Source organism: Macaca thibetana, chromosome 4 (assembly GCF_024542745.1).
Source record: "Macaca thibetana thibetana isolate TM-01 chromosome 4, ASM2454274v1, whole genome shotgun sequence".
Taxonomy (NCBI): Eukaryota; Metazoa; Chordata; class Mammalia; order Primates; family Cercopithecidae; genus Macaca; species Macaca thibetana.
In genome coordinates this window covers 38,815,584-38,839,922 of record NC_065581.1, presented here as the reverse complement: position 1 = coordinate 38,839,922, position 24,339 = coordinate 38,815,584, and the positions used below count along the sequence as shown (strand labels likewise).

Genomic DNA, 24,339 nt, shown 5'->3' with positions numbered 1-24,339 from the left:
GCCTCAGCTGCCTCCCTGCAGGGCACGGCTGGTGACCTACAGCCTGCCATACCCTAACCCCCCCAACCCCCCCAACTCCCCCCAACCTACCCCCCGCAGTGGGCTCCCCTGGGGCCTGAGCCTCCCGGACCGGCCACGCCCCCTGCTCTGTGCGCTGGGTCCCATCAACCTCCCAGGGGCTCAGGAGTCTGGTGGGGACTTGGGGAACTTTCATATCTAGCTAAGAGATCATAAACGCACCAATCAGCACTCTGTGTGTAGCTCAGGGTTTGTAAATACACCAATCAGTACTCTGTGTCTAGCTCAGGGTTTGTGAACACACCAATCAGTACTCTGTGTCTAGCTCAAGGTTTGTAAATACACCAGTTGGTACTCTGTATCTAGGTAACCTAGTGGGGACTTGGAAAACTTTTATGTCTAGCTAGAGGATTGTAAATGCACCAATCAGCACCCTGTCAAAATGGTCCAATCAGCTCTCTGTAAACTGGACCAATCAGCAGGATGTGGGTGGGGCCAGATAAGAGAATAAAAGCAGGTTGCCCAAGCTAGCTAGCCGGCAACCCACTCAGGTCCCCTTCCACACTGTGGAAGCTTTGTTCTTTTGCACCTTGCAATAAATCTTGCTGCTGCTCCCTCTTTGGGTGCACGCTGCCTTTATGAGCTGTAACACTCACCGCGAAGATCTGCAGCTTCACTCCTGAAGCCAGGGAGACCACAAACCCACTGGGAAGAACAAACAACTCCAGAAGCATTGCCTTTAAGAGCTGTAACACTCACGGCGAGCGTCCGCGGCTTCATTCTTGAAGTCAGTGAGACCAAGAATCCACCAATTCCGGACACAATAAGAGAGACATAATCAAACACTTAAACCTAATCTTGGATTAGTTTTAAAACTACGATAAAAAACATCTGAGAGACAATTAAAGCTATGTGAATGGGATTATATATTCAATGCTATGGAATTATTGATATTTTTCTTAGGTATATTTCTTAATACTGTGGCCATGTAAAATAATATCCTTATTCTTGGGGAGAATATGCTGAAGAATTTAAGGGTGGAGTGTCAATGTTTGCAACTAGCTACAAAACAGAAAAAAAACAAAGGGAGAAGAAGAGAGGGAAAGCATACGTGGAAAAATGAGAGTAACTGGTCAGTCTCAGTGAAAGATACATAGGAATTCACTGTTCCAGTGTTTTAACTTTCCTGTAGTTTTGAACCTTTTTAAACAATAAAGATGATAGAGGGGAAGAATGATTGTGGGAGCTCCACTGTTCATCTATTTGCACTACTAGGTTTTGCTTCTATTGCTTCAACACACCCAAATCATCATTTTCTCTCAGCAGCAAACGATAAATTAAATGCTGATACATGATGGGCAGCAAATATATAAAATTCCTTTTTTTGTAAGCATAGGAAATATTGTCTAGAAATACAAATTCAAAAGAGAGCCCTTTAAGGGCGAGTGAATTTAAAAGCCTAGTCTAAGAAACAACACAGTTCCCAAACTTGTTACATAAGTAACAAGAAAAGTCCCAATTTTTTAAAAAGCCAGTCAGCAAGAGTAAAGTATTTTCAAAAAATGCAAATCACACTGCCCACTTATAAATTTAAAGGTATTACCAAACATGATTTATCCCCATAGGCACGAAAACGTTAACATTTCATACATTTATTTTCAAATGGGTTAAATGTCAAAAGAATGCTGAACGAATATAAAAGTTTAATAACCAAAACTATTTCTGGTAGGATTTCATTGAGTAGCTTATAACAGCTAAAAGATTAAAAAACAATCACTGAAAAATATGAAACTCCAAAATAGGGTCTCTAAAGCATAAGAAAACTGTGACAAACACATAGTGGGTACTCAGATATTTGCTAAATGAATACTTAATTGAAGACAAAAGTACACCACACGCCTTTGAAATACGCCACTGTCCAGAAACACTGGGGCAAGTGAAACTTCCCTGTTTAAAACTGCAACAACCCCAGTACTTTAGGAGGTCAAGACAGGGGGCTCACCTGAGGTCAGGAGTTCGTGACCAGCCTGGCCAACACGGTGAAACCCCATCTCTACTAAAAATACAAAAAAAATACAAAAATTAGCCAGGCGTAAGGGCAGGCTCCTGTAATTCCAGCTATTCAGGAGGATGACGCAGGAGAATCGCTTGAACTTGGGAGGCAGAAATTGCAGTGAGCCGAGATTATACCACTGCACTCCAGCCTGGGCAACCGAGTGAAACTCGGTCTCAAAGAAAAAAAAAAATTTTAATAAAATAAAAATTAAAATAAATAAAAATAATCACAAATCCTAAGGGGATCCTCCTTCACAACAGTCTCCACAGACACAGAGGGAAAATGCCTGTCCAATGAGTCAAGACGCTGAGTTCTGGAAACCAATGTCAGCACACGTGACTACCTTTTAAGAATCAGGTGGAGTTATTCCTTAGACTCCTGGGATTTCCAGAGACCCTCCTCCAGTGGGAAATATTCAAACCCACAGAACTTAAAAAAAGAGATCTTTCAAAGGACATTGGGTTATATGTGACAGGACATCCTTACTGAAAACTGACTCCCAGGAATACAAACTCTTATCCCTGACTGAACTTTTAAGAGACAGAAAAGCATGTAAAGGATGCCTGCTATGCCTGGGGTCATTCTTTCTGCATTAACTAAAACAAGCTTCCTTCCACGTCTATAACTAATTAGACTAAGAATCTGTAATGGGGGTGGCCAAGAGGAAAGGGTGAGAAAGAGTGCTGGTTAAACTGGCACCATGTGAAACAGCTGTCATTGGCCACATGTGGCTATTAAGCACTTAAAATGTGACTGGTCTGAACTGTGATGTGCTTAAGTACAAAAGACACACCAAATTAAGTGACTTAGTATAAAGAAAATAATATTTTAAAACCTTAATACTTTTATACTGATTATATTTTAAAATATTTCACGTATGTTGTGTTAAAATAATTTATTTTGCATTGTTTTGATTTTGCTTACATGGCTATCAGAAGTTTTAAAATTATGTTACATATTTTTATTGAGCAGCACTGGGTCAGACACTCTGACCAAAGAGAGAGCTCAGTAAAAGCACCAGCAACTCATATTTATTAGGAGCACTTGCCACGTTTCAATTATGTGCTATTTCAAATACAGTATTTCTCTTACTCTTCACAGCAGCTCTAAGAAGTACATGTCCTGGGTTCAACGAAAGCAAACTGTGGCTGGAGGGGAAGAGGAATACACACAGAAAAGTACCCCAAATCACAGCCTAGTAAATACCAGAACAGGAAATTGAATGCAAAACTCTGATTCCAGAGATTAAGCTCAGAACCCCTAGGCCAGTGATTCTCAAAGTATTGTCCAGGACTATCACCATCACCTGAAAACTTACTAAAAACAAAAATTCTCCAGCTCTTACCCGGACCTAGAGAGTTAAATTCTGGAGGTGGGACTTAGTTAACAGTCTAGAGTTTAACAAGCCCTCCAGATGATGCTGCTTCAGCCCTCAAGTTAGAGAGCCACTGCCCTGGGCTATACCAGTAACAGCCAACGAAATCCTCCCAGAGGATAAATATAAGAAGCATGAGACAATGCTAGTCTCCGTTATGGTTATCTTTTCTTGAAACTCTTCGAGAAAACTGCTCCATGTCCCAGATTAGGTGAGCACTGTGCCTCTGGCTCTGCATCCAACTTTCTAGAGTATCACTTCAACAACCTTCTTCTAGAAACAGCATTTCACTTAACATCCAGATGGATCCCAGATTTAAATGCAAATAAAATCACAAAAACTAAAATCACAAAAACTACCATGCCAGCCAACACTGGCTTCTTTGCTGTTCCTGAACCCATGCTGGAACACTCCCAGTTTCATGGCCCTTGCAATTGGTGTCACCTCTGCCTAGCACTCTTTCCCCAGATAACTTATATGGCTTGATCTTTATTGCTATGGACTGAATGTTTGTGTCCCTCCAAAATTCGTTGTTGAAGCCTATTCCTCAATGTGATGGTATTAGAATGTGGTGCCTTGTGGGGCTATTTAAGTCATGAAGGTAGAGTTCTTATGAATGGGATTAGTGAATGGGATCAGTGTCCTTATAAAAAGAAACGAGAGAGCTGCTCTCTTTTTTTTCTCTCTCTCTACCATGTGGACACAGCAAGAAGGTGTCTGTAAACCAGGGAGAGGGTCTTCACAAAGAACCCAATGGCCAGCACATTATTGTTTTAGCCACCCAAACCATGGTATTTTAAGATAGAGACTTTGCCAATTTTATTTTCTGCTATATCCCTATGCTAGGATAGTACCTGGTATACCTCAAATGTTTAGCTCAGCTGGGCATGGTGGCTCACGCCTATAATCCCAGCACTTTGGGAGGCCAAGGAGGGCAGGTGTCACCTGAGGTCAGGAGTTGGAGGCCCACCTGGCCAATATGGCAAAATCCCGTCTCTACCAAAAATACAAAAAATTAGCTGGGCATGGTGGCAGGTGCCTGTAATCCCAGCTAATGGGGAGGCTGAGGGAGGAGAATTGCTTGAAACTGGGAAGTGGAAACTGCAGTGAGCCGAGATAACACCACTGCACTCCAGCCTGGGCGACAGAGCAAGACTCTGTCTCAAAAAAAAAAAAAAAAAGTTCAGCTAAATATTTGTGAAATGAATAAAACTAGACCCTTTAAAAAACATGCAAACAAGCACACCACTCAGGAAGCTGCTCTCTGCTCTATTTCTGGAGACCAAGAGCCCCTAACATAAAGCAAATATTTAATAATGTTGGAAGGAGGGAGGAAAGGAGGAGCTAAGAATCTAAGTTAATCACATCCTTAAATAACCAACAGGAACAAGAGAAACTAGAAGAACTATGAAGACAAATCAATGCTAGGTATTTGTTTTAACTCAGAATGAGGCTGGCTTGAAAGATACAGAGCCGAGTAAGCATTTAGGAAGCAGTATATTGTAATTTTACAAAACAAAACAAAAAACAGTAAGCTTGTAAACAGAATCTTTATTGAGAGAAAATGAACAGCTTGAACTACATGGGGGAAAACAATGCATAATGTCAGGAATTGAGAGAGACAAAGACAAAATAAAAAAATTTTTAGGCCGGGCGCGGTGGCTCAAGCCTGTAATCCCAGCACTTTGGGAGGCCGAGATGGGTGGATCACGAGGTCAGGAGATCGAGACCATCCTGGCTAACACGGTGAAACCCCATCTCTACTAAAAAATACAAAAAACTAGCCGGGCGAGGTGGCGGGCGCCTGTAGTCCCAGCTACTCAGGAGGCTGAGGCAGGAGAATGGCGTGAACCCAGGAGGCGGAGCTTGCAGTGAGCCGAGATCCGGCCACTGCACTCCAGCCTGGGCGACAGAGCGAGACTCCGTCTCAAAAAAAAAAAAAAAAAATTTTAGAGCAATGACATTTCTGACAGGGGTGGTAATGAGGAAAAGTTTGCAACAGATGTAGTGAGATACCACAGCAAGGACAAAATTTGGCAGGAATAAAAGCATAAAGGTCAAACTGGAGATACATATTGAGACCACATATTTACACAGCTTACTAGGAAAGCAGCATCGAAGTTCATATGCAGTGATACAGAAAGAATCCTATGTACTTCTACAGCTGTCAGGAAAAAGCATTAATCACAGGCCAATGGGGTAATAATAATGTAAAGGCAAAGAAAGTTACTATAGGAACTTTGCTTCCAGTTTTTCTACTTATTGGCAAAATTAATATTTTCTTCTAAGGAAGCATTAAAAACTTTTTAAAAAAAATTTAATTTACACAATACTTCCAACTCCAATAACTTTAACCAGTAGTTTTTAAAGCAAGCTCTGTAAGAGTAAGAATATGCAAGTAATTAGAATAGTTCTGGACTTGCCTGAGAAACTCAGAATTTACTCCCGGAAAATACTAAATCTATTCAAGAGATTATTTTAAAGAGGATGTTTCATTTTGAAGGCATGTCCAACAGTAATAATGCAACTTTCTACAGAAAGGGAGCTGAGACCAAAGTATGACCGAGGGTCACTACATCTGTGCCACTTTCCAGTGAGGAGAGTTGGAATGTCACCCCAACCTGAGTATCTGGCTCCTGCTCCTCTCCCTTCTCTCCATCCTGATTCAACAAAGCACCAACAAATGATCTCAGAAATTCTGTGGCAGAACAGTAGTGCTTACACAGGGGTTAAGACTTAGAGTCACTAAGTCTGGAGCAGGGCCAGGGTATTTAAAGTTTACAAAGGTTCTGCAGGTGAGTTGGAACAACCATTTGAAGCAGTACAACCACTTCATTGAGATGCCTACTACATTTTTAGATTTACAGATTCAGATTTATAGTCCCACTAACACACACAAGTATAGGTATCATCATCTTTATCAGAATAATACACTCCAGGGTCTAAAGTTTCTATAAAATTAATTCTATGCCCACTACTAACTCATTTGATTGTAAACATTTTTGGCAATGCTCACCAATTGAAAGAAATGCTAAATATTGCTACTAGGAGGACTTTTTGAGCAAATTCAAAACTGAATCATTTTTTCCAAAATCTAGAAATGTATTCCTCTGAACATCACCACCTGCAACCTCTGACTCATCATATCACAAAAATGAGTTTCTCTCATGCTCAGAATTCCATTGGTTACTCACTTCTAACTCCACTCGTTTGCTCTGAGTTTATAATGTTTTCTAGAACTGGGATTAAATTTCACACTTTACAGCAGGTAACGCAATCTGATTCAAAGTAAAGTCCCATTCCAGCCTAAATATTCTTAAATATTTTCAAGGCTTTTAATGCTCAGAGATAAATCATTGCCCTATATTTGTGAAATGTAAATTCTGACACTGATAAGTTGTGGGCTATCTGAATGAGAACATGTCTTACTTATCTTTGTATTCCCTGTGCCTGGAACATTTAGTAAACATTCTAGTTTTTTTTTTTTTTCACTGATATAGTTGTCACTTATTAGGTTGGTGCAAAAGTAATTGTGGTTTTAATAAAGTATTAATTGCTTTTTAATACTTAGGCTTCTTAATGAGGGGAAAATACGCACCTTCCTGGTTAAGTATGGATAGGTAAATAATATAACATTCATCCCTTCTTCAGAGACTCATCCTTTGCTATAATGATTGAACTTTCCTAAATAGAGAAAGAAGAGTAAATGAACTGCCAAAATGCAAAAATAAATACATAAATAATTTTAAAAGCCAGGTCAACATAAAGCTGGACAGACAGGGTTGGGAGGTATTCAGGTTTTTACTAATTTAAACGCTTATTTTTATCCACTAAACTAAGGATAAAAAAAACCAACAACTGTCACTTAAGAAAACTGGTGGTTATTTCTTCACTCCCCAAGGAAGATGTTTCTTTGCACAGCAGGTACTGGTAGTGGCTTACTGAACATAACTTCTGGTGCCTATAATAACATGCAACCACTACCACCACCCCCAAAATCCATTTAAATCCTCACCTTCCCATAGGAGCTTAGTCACTTAACAGACCACAAACTCCAATGTCTAAAGGATAGGGCAGGTAATGTAAGTGAGTAAAGTAAGCTAGGCTCAGGACTACAGGGAGTAGTTTAAACTGGCAAACTCAAGGATACCTGCCAGTCTAAAGGGCAATATCTACTCAACTCCTGCCAATCAGAGCCACAAAGAAATGTAAAAAGAAAAAAAAAGTATATTTTGTAAAGAGAAGCCAAACTCAGAATTTATGTGACATCTCCCCTATTTTGAAAACACTGCAGGCCAAATCAAACGTATCTGCAGACAATGTCTACTTTTGTGTTTTCCTTCTAAAATACAAACGTCCCTGAGAGAGCTGGTTATCTATTTCAGTCTTGGGACAGCAACAAAATGCTTTTAGCACAGGAGGTGCTCAATAAAGACTTGTTAGATGGATAGATGGATAGATCTGAGATTACAAAATATTTCAGGCATAAAAAGACTAGAATAATAAAAAGCAAATTTCACATAGCTTCACAACTTGACAAACATCTGCCTCTCCTGTCTCATCTACTTCTTCTAACTTAATTCTCCTTTATCTGTTTCGCTTTTTTCTTTCTCAACTACATGTGCTTTGCTATGTTGGTGGCACTGTGAACCTTAAGTAGTAACACCAACCTAAACTTTATCTATTTATTTATTTTTTTGGAGACAGGGTCTCACTGGGTCACCAGGCTGGAAAACAGTGACACAATCTCAGCTCACTGCAGCCTCAACCTCCTGGGCGCAAGCAATCCTTCCACCTCAGCCTCCCGAGTAGCTGGGACCACAGGCATGTGCCACCAGGCCTGACGGGGTGGGGGTGTGTGTGGGTGTGTGTGTGTGTGCACGTGTGCACGTGCATAGAGACAGGGTTTCGCCATGTTGCCCAGGCTGGTCTCGTATCCCTGTGCTCAAGCTATCTGCCCGCCTCAGCCTCCCCAAGTGCTTGGATTACAGGCATGAGCCTAGGTTCTTAATGTATCAGTATTTGTTAAACTGAGTTATTCCATTACAAAGAAATGTTTGTTTTATTTTATTTTTTATTTTGCTACATTGCCCAGGCTGGCCTCAAACTCCAGGGCACAAGTGATCCTCCTATCTCCACCTCCTAAGAAGCTGCGACTACAGGCACATGCCACCACACCCAGCTTAAATTTTATTTTATAAAAGAATTCCCCTTGAGTATCACATTCCTCTAGTACCTTACATACCTGATGCTCAATAAACACTCACTGCCTAGTTTACAGATCTTTATTTAATAAGCTAAAGACTGAGAGAAAATAAAACTAAAGTACTAGAAGTCTTATATTGTTGAACAATTAGAAATAAAACATCCCTTTTTAATTTTTTCAGACAATTTTCACATTCAACTTTTGAGACTGCTGAAGGAAGTATAACTGCTGCAGTAGCCCCATGAACACATAACACATACAGCAATGACCTCTCTGATAATTAACAGCCTAAGTCCTAGGCTTCTGTAGTCTCGAAATAGAGATGCAATGACAACTGCAACTGGCCCATTCCACTGGTTCAGACCAGCTTAGTTGGATCTAGCTGAAACTTGCCTTAGCCTCTGGACGAGTAGCTCACTCTTACAGATAAGAGTACTGGACACCTGGATGCTGGGATGTGGAAGTCCACTGGGCTTCAGTAGAAGTTTTAAATAAATCACTTTTAAGATAAAGTTTCTGCCAACTAGCTTTCCGCAGTGATACACTGCTTTGTTCAAATTATGTAATCAAATATAATTCAAATGCTTTCAGAAAGTACCATCTTTACATCCTACCATCAACTATAGAGGAACTCATAAGGGAGTGATTGTTGTTCAAATGTTTACTTTGCTTCTAGTACCACCTGGGGGAATGTGAAAGCTAAGACCACACATCTGAGCCCCCATTCCAACCTCATGGCTCTGCCACTGATAATATACTCCCTCTTCTCATATGTACAATGGGAAACCTGGACAGTTTTACCTTAAAAGCTCTTAACACTTAGTTCATCTGACTCAATTTTTGTTTTAGTTTCTTTCTCAGCAGTTCTAACTAATTGTAAGAATTGGCATTTCATTACCTTTATTCTTTGAGTCACTGGAAGAAATTTCATGCTGTATCTTGCAATTACCATATTGGTCCATTAGATTCATTTTATAAATATAATACACATTATGGAAGTTTAGTGATCTTATTTTTCCTGTATCTTGAAACATGTTAACATTTCATCATCCAGAGAGTTAGTTTACCACTACTCATCAATTATATCCAACTATGCTTTCAAAAAGACTACAGAATAAGGAAAATAAAAATGATGGAATCACCTCCACTGAAAGATGATGCAATCATGAAATAAATTTCATTGCACTGCCCAAAGTCAGTCATGTGTTGCTGAACAATGGGGTTACGTTCTGAAAAACACAATTTCATTGTTGTCTGAACATCATAGAGTGAACTTCCACAAACCTGGATGGTATAGTCTAGTATACACTTAGGCTATATGGTATAGCCTATTGCTCTTAGACTACAAATCTGTATAAGCATGTTAGTATACTGAATACTGTAGGCAATTATAAAACAAAGGTATTTGTGTATCTAAACATATCTGAAAATAGAAAAGGCACAGTAAAAATACCATATAAAAGATAAAAAATGGGGCCAGGGGTGGGGGGTGGCTCATGCCTATAATCCCAGCACTCTGGGAGGTCAAGGCGGGCAGATCACCTGAGATGAGGACTTCAAGACCAGCCTGACCAACATGGAGGAACTCCGTCTCTACTAAAAATATAAAATTAGCCGGACGTGGTGGTGCATGCCTGTAATCCCAGCTACTTGGGAGGCTAAGGCAGGAGAATCGCTTGAACCCAGGAGGCAGTGGTTGCAGTGAGCTGAGGTAGCGCCATTGCACTCCAGCCTGGGCAACAAGAGCAAAAGTTCATCTGAAAAAAAAAAAGATAAAAAATAGTACACCTGTATAGGACACTTACCATGCAAGGAGCTTACAGGACTGGAAGGTGCTCTGCATAAGTGAATGGTCAGTAAATGTGAAGGCCTAGCACATTACTGTGGGGTTTATAAACTGTACACATGGTACACTAAATTATTTTTTAAAATATTTTTTCCTTCTACAATAATAAACTAACCTTAGCTCACTGTCACTTTTATATTATAAAACTTTAAAATTTTTTAAACCTTGGACTCTTTTGTATTAACATTTAGCCTACAACACAAACACAACGTAACAGCTGTACAAAAATATTTTGTTTATAGCCTTATTGTATACGCTTTTTTCTACTTTAAAACATTTTTAGTTTTACTTTTTAAACTTTTTGTTAAAAACTGCAACACAAACACATACATTAGCCTAAGCCAACACAGGGTAAGGATCATCAGCATCACCGTCTTCCACCTCCACAAGGATCTTTTCCCACTGGAAGGTCTTCAGGGGTAGTAACAGGTATAGAGTTATCATCTCCCGTGAAAACACTGCCTTCTTCCAGAATACCTCCTGAAGGAGCTGCCTGAGGCTATTTTACAGTTAACTTTAAAAAAATAAATACCACACTCTAAGGATAGATAGCATAGTAAATACATAAACCAGTAACACAGTCATTTCTTGTCATTATCAAGCATTATGTGGTGTACATAATTGTACTGGCTATACTTTTATACAACTGGCAGCACAGTAGATATACTTACACAAGCATCACCATAAACACATGCGTAATGTATTCTGTTAGGATGGCTACCATGTCGCTAGGCAACAGGAGTTTTTCAGTTCCATTATAATTTTATGGGACCACTGTTGTATATGTGGTCTGTCCTTGATGGAAACACTGTTACACAAGACTATATTTGCATCATCTTTCACCCTCTAGAAGGCTGCTCCACTGCTTATGTAATTTGCAAATATAAAAATATATATAATTGGCTACATTTTTATTGTACAACCGTGAAAGGAAAATAAATCTCGGGACCCAAAATCACTAAGCCAAAGGAAAAAGTCAAGCTGGTAATTGCATATGGCAAATCTGCCTCTCATTCTATCCCTAAATAAGATACCTATGAAGATAAAAAAGCTACATAACTCCCTCACAATTTACCCACAAGGAAATTCCTCGTGGACAAAGGACAGACAGAACTCAAAGTTGTCCCTCTGCTCACATGAGACAAATGCATATCTGATTGCTTCCTTTGCCCTATTGTTTCACTAAGCAAGACTACGGCATAAGTGACCATTCTTGTAAATGGTGTATTCCGTGAAAGGTTAATCAGAAACTCGAAAGAATGAAAGTGTCATTTACCTGCTTATGACCCAGAAGCCCTCTCCCCACTTTGAGTTGTCCAGACTGAACCACTGTACATCTTACATATACTGACTAATGTCTCACGTCTCCTTAAAATACATAAAACCAAGCTGTGTGTGCCCTGACCACGCTGGGCACATGTCATTAGGACCTTCTGAGGCTTTGTAACAGGTGCATCCTTAACCCTGGCAAAATAAACTTCCAAAATTGAGACTTGTCTCAGTTACTCTTCGGTTTACACAACTCATGTTGATCTTCTACAAGGAAAAAATTTTTAAATAACATTATTTCCCCCACAAGCCACCACCCAGAGTCAAACACTATATATTTTGGTGTTTCACATCAAAAATATACATATATATTTACATATTACATATTTTAAATTTAGAATTTATAACAAAACTTCTTGAGAATTCCATGATCCTCCTACAGTAACAATGAGCATTCTAAAGCACCTACCTAACCATGACCAAAAATCACAATACCCTAAGATCTCATTATAGCGGTCACAGACATGAAGCTGATGATCCTGGCTTCAATATGGGTGAAAATAGTTATTTTAAAAAAAGAATTTTCACAGAAAAGCATCACTTAGTCCAAATTTGAGACAAAGATAACAGCTGTCTTCTCATTCCAGAGTCCTGAACAAGGTTGTACTGTGATTTATAACTGTTGACCTCAACATGCTGTAGTTTCTGTTTAAATGCCCCAAATGTTTCCAAATACAAGAAACAAGCTATTCCTATGAAGAAAATAGCATCCTAAGTCAGCCAAAATTCTTCTACTTATACATCTATTACCACAAGTATCCCGATCAGCCTCTAGGCTGGAAGTACAAGCTAGGTATGGTTGCCTTAGGCTCAGACCACTGATTTCTCATTTCCCTTTTAGATAACTCAGTGACTTAAATGTACCCCCTGATCCTTGCTATGTTCTCCTGGTGCCCTTAGAAGTATATTCCAATTGTGCTTTTTTGTGCACAAGAACAAATAGAAAGCAGAGAAATAAATTCCCGTTATAAATTTTCCAAGAGGAATCTACTTCACCAAGCTGGGTACTGCTTACCCTACAATTAATTTTAATATTGTAGCAGGGAAGACTTTTTTCCTTTATGTTTTAATCTGGGGACAAGAACAAATCCAGTAATAGAACGTCAACATTAATTTGAGGGGAGATGAAAAATGACTTAATAACACTGCAGCAGGATTAATATTGTACGATAGATCATGAAGCCATAAAACTCTTGACAAATTCATTTTTGTATCGCTGTATATTCTTGCTAATAGGGCAGGGCATATCTGAAAAGCTGTTAATACCTTACTGCACAAATGCCGATCAAATTGTACTGCAAGGGGATGTATTGTGCAGGAGGTAGAAGAAGAGAATTGTCCTCACCCATTGCAGTTTGCAGTTAAATGTAGCAGAAAGAAGAATAAGGGCAGAGTGGTTTCAAGCAGGAAGCTAACACTTGCTTCAAATCAAGTGATACAATTCAGAAAATGGAGTTGATGGTTACCAGGAAAACAAATTGGAAAACAGATCAGCAAATGATACAAGAGAGATTTTACCCAAACAGCTCTAAACAAGGCACCAAGCCAAGAGGCCAAATAGGGAAATCTTTGCCTAGTACTGACACAAAAGCTGCTACAAGGTCCTCAAACAAAATGTACATTAAAAACAACTACATCCAAGCAAGGCAGGTTAACAGGGACTGGATTTCTCTTCCTGCCTGAAACAAAAACAACAGACAAGAATTACAATTTTCATGACTCTGGACATCTGGCAAAAAAAAAAAAAAGACAGTGACCTCTGAGAGATGGAAAACGAAGACCAGCCCTATAACTGTCTCAGCTTATTGCCTTGAAGAGAATTACCGGGCCATGGAACAGAGAAGGGAATGCAAAGTGGAGTCCAGCAGTAGTAGCCCTGGCTTGGTAGGCATGTAACCTGTGCAGCTGCAGCTCAGAAGGGTGCAGTGCTTGGTTTAATGATCTGATTAAAATTAGAATTTTAAGAAACTAAGTAATTTTTTAACAAAGGCACACATTTTCATTTTACACTAGGCCCTGCTAATTATATAGCTGGTCCTACTTAGCAGATGTGCTGAGTTGAGGAAATAAGCTAAGAGGCCTGATGAGAACAAAGCAGCTCGGAGTTCACAGAACAGAAAAACACACAAGGAAGAGTTATATTTCAGGAAAGGGTCCTGATTATTCAGCCAAGTACAGGTCAGCACATGCATATGAAAAAACTATCTGAAACCAGGGAAAGAACCATCGTAATGGATTGTTTTGACAGGGCTTGAGACGCACAGACAGGGCAAGGAATTGTGCCTGTGTCCAATGTCAGACTGGAAAAACTCATAATTCAGGGGCATTGCATAGAGTACTCAAGAAGGTTTTATCTTGGAAGTAGAGAACAATTAACTCTACACTGAGCACCTCTCTAAACCCACTTTTAAAACACACACACACACACACACACACACACACACACACACCAATTCCAAAAGACGAAATTGTTTCCAAGTAACTTAACTGCATCTTAGAACAAAGATCAAAATTTGTACATTTACAGAAATACCTGGCACCCAACGAAGTAAATCTCACGGTATCTGCCACCCAGACACAGATAATCAAATACACAAAGATGTAAGAAAACATGACCCATGAAAAGAATAATCACAACCAATTCAGAACTGACAGAGATGTTGAAATTAGCAGAGATGGATATTAAAAGACCACCACAGCAGAATTTGTAGGCTGCCACTGAAGCAGTAATGAGGTGAAAAATTTTAGCATTAAATATCTTTATTAGGAAAGATTTCAAATCAATAAACTCAGTCTCCACCTTAAGAAAGAAAATAAGAATAAACTCAAAGTAGAAGAAAGAAAACAAGATTAAAGTGAGAATTCATGTAACAGAAAAAAGCCATGAAACCCAAAAGAGGGGTCTTTGAGATGATCAATAAGTTGATAAACGTCTAGCTAGACTGACTAGGAAAAAAAAAGACACAAATTATCAGTATCAGAAATGAGAGGTGTCTTCACTACAGTTTTATATATATTAAAAGCATAAAATGCTGGCCAGCCTGGCCAACATGGTAAAATCCCACCTCTACTAAAAATACAAAAATTAGCCAGGTGTGGTGGCCGGCGCCTGTAATCCCAGCTACTCAGGACGCTGAGGCACAAGAATCACTTGAACCCGGGAGGCAAGAGGTTGCAGGGAGCTGAGACGGATGAAATGTTATAAACAACTTTATGCCATAAATACAAGTTAGAAGAAATGGACAAATGCACTGAAAGACAAGCTCACTCAAGAAGAAACAGATACTCTGAATAGCCCTGTATCATTATCAAATAAATTGCATTTTCAGTTAATACTCTCTGACAAAGAAAACTCCTTGTGTAGATGGCTTCATTAGTGAATCTTACCAAACATTTAAAGAAGAAACAACAGCAACTCTAAACAAACTCCTAACAGAAAATTAAAGAGGAAGGGAATACTTTCCAACTCATTCTGTGAGTTCAGAAGTACTCTAATAACAAAACCAGAGAAAGACATTACAAGATAAAACTACAGACTAACATCCATGATGAAATGTAGATGCAAAAATCTTAAGCAAGATTTTATCCAACAATAGAATGTATCACAACCAAATGGAATTTATACCAAAATTGTATGACTGCTTTAACATTTGAAACCCAACCAGTGTAATTAATTTACTATATTAATGAATTAAAAGAGGAAAAAACCACATGATCTCAACAGACATAGAAAAAGCATTTTATAGCCAGGCATGGTCTCAGTTCGAGACTGGCCTGACCAACTTGGTGAAACCCTGTCACTACTAAAAATACAAAAATTAGCCAGCCATGGTGGTGGGCACCTGTAATGCCAGCTACTCAGGATGCTGAGGCAGAAGAATCACTTGAACTCAGGAGGCGGAAGTTGCAATGAGCTGAGATCAAGCCACTGCACTCCAGTCTGGGAGACAGAGTGAGACTCTGTCTCAAAAAAAAGAAAAAAAGAAAAGAAAAGGGAAGGGAAGGGAAGGGAAGGGAAGGGAAGGGGAGGGGGAGGGGGAGGGGGAGGGGAGGGGGAGGGGAGGGGGAGGGGAGGGGGAGGGGGGGGGGGGGGGGGGGGGGGGGGAGGGGGGGGGGGGGGGGGGGGGAGGGGAGGGGAGGGGAGGGGAGGGGGAGGGGCATTTTACAAAATTTAACATTCATTCTTCATTTGAAAAAAAAAAAAAAACTCAGCAAACCAGAAACAAAAGGGGGCTTCCTTAACCTAATCAAGAGCATCTGTGAAAAGCCTATAGCTAATCTCATACTTCATGGTGAAAGACTGAAAGCTTGCCCTCTTACATCAGCAACAGAAAGGGACATTTGCTCTAACTACCTCTATTCAACATTGTAGGCTGGGTGCAGTGGCTCAGGAGGCTGAGGCATGAGAATCACTTGAACCCGGGAGGCAGAGGTTGCAGTCAGCTGAGATCGTGCTACTGCACTCCAGCCTGGCCGATAGAGCGAGACTCAGTCTCAAAAATAAACAAATAAATAATTAAATCGTACTGAGGAGTCTAACCAGTATAATAATGTGAGAAAAGAAATACGACATAACACAACATTTCAGTCAATGACAGACCACATATACAATGAGGGTCTCATAAGATTAGCCATTGTGTTACAATTGCCTACAGTATTTGGTGCAGTATACTCTATGACGTTAGCACAACGATGACATTGCCTAACAATGCATTTCTCTGAATGTATCCTCAAAATTCAGAGTACATGACCATAGAAGGTATCTAAAGTGGAGAGAAAGAAGTACAATTGTCTTCATTCACAAACATCATGACTGTCTGGTGATGTGGTTTGGCTCTGTGTCCCCACCCAAATATCATCTCAAATTGTAATCCCCACATGTCCCCACCAGGAAGGGACCTGGTGGAAGGTGACTGGATCATGGGGGTGGTTTCCCCATGCTGTTCTCGTGATAGTAAAAGGGAGCTCTCACAAGAGCTGATGGTGTTAAAGTGTGGCCCTTCCTCTTTCTCACCTGCCACCATGTAAGACACGCCTGGCTTCTCCTTTGCCTTCCACCATTATTGTTAAGTTTCCTGAGGCCTCCCTGCCCATGTAGAACTGTGAGTCAATTAAACCTCTTATGTTTATAAATTACCCAGTCTCAGGCAGTTTTTTTTTTTTTTTTTTTTTTTTTTTTTTTAGAGACAGTGTCTCACTCTGTTACACGGGCTGGAGTGTAGTGGCACAATCTCAGCTTACTGCAACCTCTACCTCCTGGGCTCAAGTGATTCTTCCACCTCAGCCTCCCAAGTAGCTGGGACTATAGGTGTGTGCCACCATTCCCAGATAACTTTTGTCTTTTTTTGGTAGAGACAGGGTTTCACCATGTTGGCCAGTCTGGTCTCAAACTCCTGACCTCAACGGACCCTCCTACCTCGACCTCCCAAAGTACTGGGACTACAGGCATGAGCCACCACGCCTAGCCTCTGGTAGTATCTTTATAGCAGTGTGAAAATGGACTAATACATCTTTATAGAAAATCCAATGAATAAATAATAAAGTTACTAGAACAAATAAGTTTACCAAGTTTACAGATACAACATCAATATATCAACCATCAGATACTTTTTTTTAATGGTTAAATACCCTTTAGAGTAGCATCAACTATATTAATTGCTTAGAGATAAATCTGACAAAATATGTGAAAGACCTATACAACAAAAAATATGAAATTTTGCTGAGAGAAATTAAAGAAGGCCTAAAGAGAGATCACTTCTATCATAGGTTGAAAGACTCAACATTGTTAAGATGTAAATTCTCCCAAATTAGTCCACACATTCACAGCAATCCCAATCACAAATCCAGCAGGTTTTTTGGGAGAAACTGACAAACTGATTCTAAAACTCATATTGAAATAAAAAGGACCTAGAATAGCCAAAACAACTCTGAAAATAAAGTTGAAGGATTAACATTACGTGATTTCAAGAATTATTATAAAGTTTTTGTAATCAAAAGAGGTATTGGCATAAAGGCAGACAAACAGATCAATGCAACAGAATATAAACTCCAGGGAAAAAAAAAACAACACACATATATTGACAACTGACTTTTGACAAAGGCCCAAAGGTACTGCAGTGTGAAGAAAGATAGCCTTTTTAACTACTGGTACTTGAAAATAATAAACTCAGATGTATACCTCCATATCATATATAAAAATTTACATAAATCATCAGTATAAATATAAACCCTAAAACTATGAAACTTCCTGAAGAAAATATAGAAAAAATATTTAAAAGCATGATCTATAAAGAACAAATGGATAAACTGAACTTCATTGAAATGAAAAACTTCTCTTCAAAACTCACTGTTATAAAAAAGACAAGTCACAGAGCAAGAAAAAATCTTTGTAAACATAAATATGAAAAAGATTTGTATCCAGAAGAATATTAATAATATCAGTAATAAAAGAAAATACCCAATTTAAAAAGAGGCAAAAAATTTCAATGGTTTAACAAAGATGCATGGATAGCGATAAGCTCATGAAAAGATGCTCAATGGCATTAGAGAAATGCAAATTATAACCATAATGAGATATCAGTACACACCTATTAGAAGGTCTAAAATTAAAAAGACTGACCATACTAAGTGTTGGTGAGGATATGGAGGAACTGAAACTTCCATACATTGCTGGTAGGAATGCTGAACAATATAACCACTTTGGAAAAGTCTGGCAGTTTCTTAAAAAGTTAAAACATACAACCTATGATATGATCTAGACATTTCATTTGTAGGCATTTACCTAGAAGCAAAGGAATATACATCCATATAAAGACATTTATGTGATAGCCAGGCATAGTGGCACATACCTACATTCCTACCTACTTGGAAGGCTCAGGTAGGAGGACCACATGAGTTCAGGAGCTCAAAGCCACCAAATGTCCATCAACTAATAAATGGATTAGGCAGTTTGTAGTATTAGCCACATAATGGAATACTACTTAGCAAAAGAAAAGAATGAACTATTGATACAGACAACAACGTAGATGAATCTCAAAACATGCTGAGTGAAAGTAGCCAGACCAAACAAAAGAGTATATAGTTGGTCATGGTGGCTCACACATATAATTCCAGCACGTTGGGAGACCAAGGTGGGACAATCGCTTGAGCCCATGAGTTTGAGACCAGCCTGGGCAGCACAGCAAGACCCTATCTCTACAAAAATTAGCCAGGTGTTGGAGCACACGCCTGTAGCTCCAGCTACTCTGGAGGCTGAGGTGGGAGGATTGCCTGAATCTAGAAGACTGAGGCTGCAGTGAGCTGTAATCACATCACTGTCCTCCAGCCTGAGCAACACAGCTAGACCCTTTCTCCAAAAAAAAAAAAAAAGAGAGAGAGAAAGAGAGTATATAATGTATGAGTTCAGGCCGGGCACAGTAGCTCATGCCTGTAATCCCAGCAGTCTGGGGAGGCCGAGGAGGGCAGATCACTTGAGGTCAGGAGTTCGAGACCAGCCGGGCCAACATGGTGAAACTCCGTCTCTACTAAAAAATACAAAAATTAGCCAGGCATGGTGGCAGGCTCCTGTAATCCCAGCTACTCCAGAGGCTGAGACATGAGAATTGCTTGAACTTACGGGAGGGGCAGAGGTTGCAATAAGCCAAGATTTCTTTTTCAGAGAAAATAATGAAGGTAAAGGTGGCAGGTATGTGAAGTAGCCAAAAGAATAATTATTTGCTGTGGAAAGGCAAAAGCTGCTATTCCTACTTCCAAGTCTGACAATTTTGAGTAAAGCAAAAGTTTATTATTTTCCTGCAGATAGGCAATAAACTCTCAAGTCACTAAAGCTATCTCCCTGAGATAGAGAACTAATCAAACCTACAACACAATATACTGACCACTGTATTGCTCATCAAAAGGTGATAGTAAATGCTTTCTAAGTAGATGAGAAAGAACATTTCAGAATTTTCCTAGATTTGAAAGAGAAGACAGCCCTTAAATTATTTCACGAAAAAATCAAGACAAGTCATCAACAATTTCTGACTCCAGGCCATACATAGGCCTTCTTCAGCTTCAGGAATATCACAAAGGATGATTTTATCTCAGAAACACTAGCTTAGGTACTCGGTGTAATGCTTCAAAGTTGTGCTATCTAATACAGAAAGCAACAGACACATGTGGTTATTTAACTACGATTAAATAAAATGGAAAATGCAATTCGTAAGTCACACTAGCCACACCTGAAGTGTTCAATAACCACATGTAGCTACCATGTTGGATAGCACAGATAGAGAACATTTCTATCATTACAAAAAGTTGCATTAGACAGTGCTACTCCACAGTAACCAAGTTTAGAGAAAGATGATAGCTTTTTCACAACTCTTTAGTTCTGCAGATATTTTCGTAAGTGGCGTTAACAGTTTTATAAATCCATGCTTTTTAAAGTTTAGGTACTGGGGCCACCCACCAATGAAATGAAATTTGCTTCAAATACTATCAACCTAGAAGGGAGCATAGAATTTTTTTTTAATCCCATAAAATTTCCTTTACCTTAGGTGTATTTAACTACTTGCAAAGCACCATCAATAATCTACGGGACTCAAAGTTGTTCTGCCTGCTTTGCAACATTTGAAAACTGACAGAGAAGAAAATCGTGACAGTTTTACCAAATCAGCAACTCAGAAACTAAGAAGAAGCAGTGAAACAATTAAAAGCCATGAATATACTGACAGAGTATACTCATGATGACTTTGACAAATGAACTCGAGGGAGGGAAATGCCAACAAAAATTCAGTAAGTGCAAAGTTTTTTTCAAAATAAACTGCCACTTTATTAATGGATATAAATGTTGGCAAATTGCATGAATAATTCAGGTCTACTTTCAGTTAAGTGGACTCTTCACTAAAGCCATACATTACTGACTTCACAGCACTTGTTTCTAGTTGACTGCTAAATAAATAAATAAATAAATAAATAAATCTACTCTAATCCCAGTTTACAGCCAGTAGTGAAGACAAATATTATCTATCACTCATCCACCCATTTTAAGTACCGTCAGCCAAAATAAAATCTTACCCCAATGTTGTAAAAAAAAAAAAAAATTAATAGGCCTGAAAACCTTACAAAGGGAAGAGAAGGCATAAAGTATAGCACCTCGTCCAACTATCAATCTGCTAATGATCTCATTCAAATAAAATAACAGCTATTGTGTGTGACTCCAAGAGATAATCTTGAGTGTTTCAAATCATAACTGGTAAGTCCTAACTCTTCATAGATCCTCAAAATTAACATTCTCACAATTCTATATACCTACAAGAGTCCAAAAAATGCTGAGCAGCCACATCTGTTATTCTAACACCACACTTAGTGTGTATATTATATCTGGAGGTGTATTTTCATTAACAGAAGATTCATCCATTATTTCTGAAGCCTCACAGAGGCAAGTATAGACTTTGAGTGGCTAACAAAACAGAAAGACTGGGTTGGTGAATTAATGCTCTTATAGAGTGGGGCTTATGTGCTAAACCCAGCTTTATGTGGGCCTTCTGTGTGCAGCTGGAGAACAGCTGCTGCCTCAGTCACTTTAAAAAAGCAAAATGGGTAATGTGCTAAGTGAGGTACAACAGCTGGGTCCTACCAAGCCTAATAAATTGCAAACAGGTTAAAATAAATAGGAGAGAGGCTGTTTAACCCAAACGAAGGAAGTGGGAGAAAAACTGAGCATACACAACTAATTTTGATATTCCATTTTTTCTTTCCCTCCTATGCAACCAAAAATCATTTTGGAAATCAAAGATTTTTATTTTATTTTTATTTTTTCTAAGACAGGGTCTTACTCTATCGCCCAGGCTGGAGTGCAGTGGCAAGATAACGGCTCACTGCAGCCTTGACCTTCTGGGCTCAAACAATCCTCCCACTTCAACCTCTCAACTAGCTGGGACTACAGGCACACACCACCATACTGGGTTAATTTTTTTTTTTTTTTTTTAATTTTGTACAGATGGGGTCTCACTATTTTGCCCAGACTGGTCTTGAATTCCTAGGCTCAAGCAATCTTCCCGCCTTGACCTCCCAAGTGCTGGGATTACAGGAAGAAGCCACTGCACCCAGCTGGGAAACAACTACCTAATAAGGACAAGATATATCAATGAGAAGAATTTGATACAAATGCAAGATGAAGCCATTGTTTCTGCTCTTCAGGCAGAGAAAAATATGCAAATATGGAAAGCAAGCATTGCTTTTTCAGAAAAAAAAAAAATCTTAAATAAACCTTGGAATTAAGTGTGAGACTGCTGACTGGAAGTAATGAAGAGTAGGTTCAGTCATTGTAGAAGAACTTGGCAATATGAGGAAATGTGCTGGAAAACTTCATCCAGCCACCAACAACAAATTTACAGTCAAATCAGTCAAATCAACAAGTATAAGCAAAAAATTAATCTCAACTAGTAAGATAATGGCCAACCTAGGACTCATTCCCCTGCAAAGATACACAGAATAGCATCTCTTCAATTTAAAAATGTGTTCAGTATATACAATAAGAGGGTTCAGTAAGTAAGGGCTGGGGCACAAGATGGCTCAGAAAAAAGATCTTAGTTCATGGGTTCAAAATAACAAGAACTACAAAAGCACTTTGTTAAATGTAAAGCACTTTACAGAGAATGGAGACTAAAAATTATGATCAAACAAAAACTAAAAGTTATTCCTGATGGTTGAAAGGAATATACTCAAATCTCTGTGAACAAATACACCTGTATCAACATCACAAACTACACCATCAATCTAAATTTTCAACAAGGATCTTCACAGAAAGACTGAGGAAGAATAAATGATGGTCCTAGACCAACGCATACTTAGTGGGTTTTGTTTGTTTGTCTGTCTGTCTGTCTGTTTTGAGACGGAGTCTCGCTCTGTAGCCCAGGCTGGAGTGCAGTGGCACGATCTCTGCTCACTGCAAGCTCTGCCTCTCCAGTTCACACCACTCTCCTACCTCAGCCTCCCGAGTAGCTGGGACTACAGGCACCCAACACCACGGTCAGCTAATTTTTTATATTTTTAGTAGAGACGGGGTTTCACCATGTTAGCCAGGATGGTCTCGATCTCCTGACCTCGTGATCAACCCACCTTGGCCTCCTAAAGTGCTGGGATTACAGGCGTGAGCCACCACGCCTGGTCCCATACTAAGTGTTTTTTAAAATTACTGGGAGGCTCCATTCCAATCCTATTCCAATCTTTCTCTGTTTCTTGTCCTGAAATCTGAGTCAAGGGCTCTGACCTACTGGGCCTTAGAGCGAGGACACTAGGTAATTCTTGCCACAGAACCAAATTGTGTCAATACTTAGTCCCTAGAATGGGTTCCTCTGGCCTCTCAGTACACCAGAAGAAACAGGCTAGAACCTTGACATGCAAAATCTTTTGTTACTTTTAATTTTTACTTAACTTCAAACTTTCGAAAACTGCAAGCATAATTCAATGATCTGCCATATACCATTTACTTACCAACTGTTCATATTGTTATGAAAAATCTGACACATTTTTGATCCCTGACCTATACGTTTTTCTTCTGGGTAGGACTTTACATCTTAACAAAACTTCTAAATTCTCTGATTTTAATGATACTAAATTATTTATTTATTTATTTTGCTCTGTCACCCAAGCTGGAGTGCAATGGCGCCATTTCAGCTCACTGACAACCTCCACCTCCTGGGTTCAAGTGATTCTTGTGTCTCAGCCTCCTAAGTAGCTGGGATTTTTGTAGAGATGGGGTTTTCACCATGTTGGTCAGGCTGGTCTCAAACTCCTGAGGTCACTGGTGCCCGGCCTGATACTAAATTAATTTAATAACCACAAGGGGATTTGATTGTTTCCTAAAAATAAACATTGAGCAAGAATCTACTAAGCAAGATTCCCATCAAAGAAGCAGTTCCCCTCAGATTTTCAGGGAGTAAACATCTCCCAAATATTCAAATCTGGCACAGGTGAACAGAAAAAAAAAGCAAATTTCAATAACCACTGAAGCAAGTCCCCTCCCACACACACACAGTATTTTAGTTCTTCTGAGTAACTCACTACTCTGACCACTATCATATACAGACATTCCCTGATGTTCAATGGTTTGAATTACATACTCTTTCAACTTTACCATGGTACAAAAGCCAAACACATTCAGTAGAAACCATACTTTGAGTATTCATCCAGCCATTTTGTTTTTCACTTTGGTACACTATTTAATAAAATATGAGATATTTAGCACTTTTATTATAAAACAGGCTTTGTGTTAGATGATTTTTGCCCAACTATAGGCTAATGTCAGTGCTCTAAGCATGTTTAAGGTAGGCTGTAGCCTAAGCTATGATGTTTGGCAGCTTAAGGGTATTAACAGCCTTTTTGACTTACGGTATTTTTAACTTACCATGGATTTACCGGGATGTAACCTAATTTTAAATCAAGAAGTATCTGTATTTGCTTCCCCTACATACCTTTCTCTTGCTTAAAAATACTGCAAATAGCATAAACAATCATATGCCACATAA

General features: G+C 39.2%; 2 protein-coding genes across 9 annotated transcripts in view; one reads left to right on the top strand and one right to left on the bottom strand.

Annotated features, from left to right (window-relative positions):
• The window catches only part of CCDC167 (coiled-coil domain containing 167), a 699,343-nt gene that overhangs the window by 186,115 nt on the left and 488,889 nt on the right, over positions 1-24,339 (top strand). Inside the window, exon 1 of one of the 6 annotated variants that reach the window (XM_050787900.1) lies at positions 15,915-15,919. The exons of 4 other annotated variants lie outside the window; for them this stretch is intronic. The gene's annotated coding sequence lies outside the window, so the exon portion shown is untranslated. Of the gene's footprint in view, positions 1-15,914; positions 15,920-15,941; positions 15,947-24,339 lie in introns of those variants that run through there. One more of the 6 variants, XM_050787899.1, reaches the window with a different exon arrangement.
• The window catches only part of ZFAND3 (zinc finger AN1-type containing 3), a 335,360-nt gene that overhangs the window by 166,007 nt on the left and 145,014 nt on the right, over positions 1-24,339 (bottom strand). The window lies entirely within an intron of this gene.